The following is a 3,853-nucleotide window of genomic DNA, read 5'->3' as shown; positions in this document are numbered from 1 at the left end:
TTTTGGATATTCAATAAGTAAGTAAGTAAGTAAGTAAGTAAACACTCAATTCTCACTCAAGAATTACAATATAATACACAAAATTTACAACTTACAAACAATGAAATGAATGATCTTTTTCTCGTATGCATCGCAAATGATCGATACTTTCAAAATAATCTGAACCCTTACACTTAGTCAACTCAAAGTGATTGACGTTTGACATCAATTTTATGTCGGTTTTATGAAATAGATTTTGGTCGGCGGTCGGTAACGGCCATATATGTCTTATATATCAATTTGTATGAAAAAGTTTAAAAAAAAAAAAAAAAAACTCAATCAACTAAGTAAGTAAGTAAGTAAGCAAGCACTTAAGTTTCTTTTAGTGAGTACTATCTAGAATAATTAAAAATATCGACATTTAAATCGACGGTCCCTATTTGGAAGGTTAACCTATAGCCCTAATAATAATTATATTATTATGATTATGACAATGTTGATGTTGTTGCACTAGACACACCATAATAAACCATAAATAGTTTTTCTTACCAGAAGAGTTTTTATTTTTAAATATTCAATTTTAACTAGAAACGTATCGCTATCGCTAACAAAACCCCACACCACACACCACCACACGTTACACACATATACTTGACAGAGTAGATACTATCTACATATCTATCGACAGAGTTGTAGATATCGTGCCGTTGAACGGCATCTTGTCGCGTCGCGTGGCGATCTTGTACGAGAAACATTTTCCTCTGACATTGTATCGGAATAATTATTATAATTCATTATTATACATACATACATACATACATACATACATACATACATACATACATACATACATACATACATACATATTATTAATAAATTAATTGTTTTTTTTTTTTTTTTTTTTTTTCTTCAAATAAACCCACATTGCCATTTCTCTGAGCGTGTGCTGCGAGCTTCAACGAGAAACATTCGGCGCGAAACTGTCGAGCGGCCGGCCGTCGCGCGCCGCACCTGTACGAGAAACATTTTCCTCTGACGTTGCATCGGAATAATTATTATAATTCATTATTATACATACATACATACATACATACATACATATTATTAATAAATATAATTGTTTTTTCTTTTCTTCAAATAAACCCACATTGCCATTTCTCTGAGCGTGTGCTGCGAGCTTCAACGAGAAACATTCGGCGCGAAACTGTCGAGCGGCCGGCCGTCGCGCGCCGCACCTGTACGAGAAACATTTTCCTCTGACGTTGCATCGGAATAATTATTATAATTCATTATTATACATACATACATACATACATACATACATACATACATACATACATATTATTAATAAATATAATTGTTTTTTTTGTTTTTTCTTTTCTTCAAATAAACCCACATTGCCATTTCTCTGAGCGTGTGCTGCGAGCTTCAACGAGAAACATTCGGCGCGAAACTGTCGAGCGGCCGGCCGTCGCGCGCCGCACCTGTACGAGAAACATTTTCCTCTGACGTTGCATCGGAATAATTATTATAATTCATTATTATACATACATACATACATACATACATACATATTATTAATAAATATAATTGTTTTTTCTTTTCTTCAAATAAACCCACATTGCCATTTCTCTGAGCGTGTGCTGCGAGCTTCAACGAGAAACATTCGGCGCGAAACTGTCGAGCGGCCGGCCGTCGCGCGCCGCACCTGTACGAGAAACATTTTCCTCTGACGTTGCATCGGAATAATTATTATAATTCATTATTATACATACATACATACATACATACATACATACATACATACATACATATTATTAATAAATATAATTGTTTTTTTTTGTTTTTTCTTTTCTTCAAATAAACCCACATTGCCATTTCTCTGAGCGTGTGCTGCGAGCTTCAACGAGAAACATATCTATCAATACAAATGTCTATGCAAAAAAAAGAAAACAAACAAAATCATATCAGTCAATAAAATAAATAATAATATTTTTTTACTACTACTACTACTACTACTAGTACTACTACGTGCTACTACTGCACGCCAATACACATACATAATAAAATGAAAAATCGTCTCTCTCTCGCTCGCTCTACGAGAAACATTCGACGTCCGCTCCAATGCCGACGCGGACTATTGCTCTCGGTATAGATGTGGAGCGAAACAGTCGTGCGCACAGCGTCGACTCGTTCTCGTTGCCGCGCGTCGTTCGTCTCAAATAGACACGAACGACGGACGAGAGAGAATGTGTTCTTGTTTTTGTGTTTGTGCGAAGTGTGAGAATATTATATACATATATTCGCGCATGGATGATATAGATATGGGTATGGATTTTCGGAGGAAATTATATCAAATTCGTATTTCGAATGCGAGACCGCCGAGATCTTTCCCAGCTCTCTCTCTCTCTGTGTGTGTGGTGTATAGTACATTTTATATATCTCTCTTGTGTCAACACAAAATAACAAAGAATATACATACTACTCCTCCTCATATTTTATATAATATAATATAAAATTATATTATAGCACCGCGTTCGCAGACCGTATGGTGATGTTACCAATCGACCAAGATTTGGGACCGTCTCCCCCGGTGTTATCTGTGATGTTAAAAGAATACGCTTCTAGGCACACCTCAACGCAGGGCGCCTAGCGTGTTCGACACGTGCGCGGTCGCCACGGCGACCGTATATGGAAAGAATGTATAAAAGAGGACGCACACGCGCCCATCGTCGAAACGGTGTGCGCAGCGTCGTGTTGGAATTTATCCCTCAAGCTCCGGGCGTTGATCGTATCTAGTGCGAATCATGCGTGTGTGTGCGCATGTAATTGCCAGCCGAGTTTTAATATGTTTACAATAACGTATTGAATAAAAATTGAGAAGTTGCGTTTAGATGAATGTTCAATTTTCAAATTGTCACAACATCGATTCCCGCCCGCGGGGTCGTGTTCGTTGCAGTTTTATGTCCCTCACAGTGGTCGAGCAGCGTTGTACATCACCTCGTTGCGAGACCGTGACGGGACGGCCGCTCGTAGACCGGTCAAAGTATGTCTATCGAATTGAAGCGCGAACGTCGCGTCGTTTGTAAATTCGACGCGTTACGTTCACGCGTGTCGAGTAACGCGCGCAAGCGCGCGCCCCTCGACGCCGCCGAAGCTACGGCTCGCCGAAGCCGCGTCTCGCGCGCGGCGTTAGGCGAGTCGTTTGCGTAAGCAGCTCCCTGGTTGATCCTGCCAGTAGTTATATGCTTGTCTCAAAGATTAAGCCATGCATGTCTCAGTGCAAGCCGTATTAAGGCGATACCGCGAATGGCTCAATATATCAGTTTTGGTTCCTTAGATCTTACTCAGTTACTTGGATAACTGTGGTAATTCTAGAGCTAATACATGCAATCAGAACTCTGACCAGTGATGGGATGAGTGCTTTTATTAGATCAAAACCAATCGGCGGAGGGCCATGCGTCCGAAGTCGTTAATTTTGATGAATCTGGATAACTTTTGCCGATCGCACGGTCCAGTACCGGCGACGCATCTTTCAAATGTCTGCCTTATCAACTTTCGATGGTAGTTTCTGCGACTACCATGGTTGTCACGGGTAACGGGGAATCAGGGTTCGATTCCGGAGAGGGAGCCTGAGAAACGGCTACCACATCCAAGGAAGGCAGCAGGCGCGCAAATTACCCACTCCCGGCACGGGGAGGTAGTGACGAAAAATAACGATACGGGACTCTTACGAGGCCTCGTAATCGGAATGAGTACACTTTAAATATTTTAACGAGGAACAATTGGAGGGCAAGTCTGGTGCCAGCAGCCGCGGTAATTCCAGCTCCAATAGCGTATACTAAAATTGTTGCGGTTAAAAAGCTCGTAGTTG

The sequence above is a fragment of the Pieris brassicae genome, unplaced genomic scaffold (assembly GCF_905147105.1).
Source record: "Pieris brassicae unplaced genomic scaffold, ilPieBrab1.1, whole genome shotgun sequence".
NCBI classification, from domain to species: Eukaryota; Metazoa; Arthropoda; class Insecta; order Lepidoptera; family Pieridae; genus Pieris; species Pieris brassicae.
The sequence above is the reverse complement of the archived record's forward strand: the minus strand, read 5'-3'. Positions refer to the sequence as shown.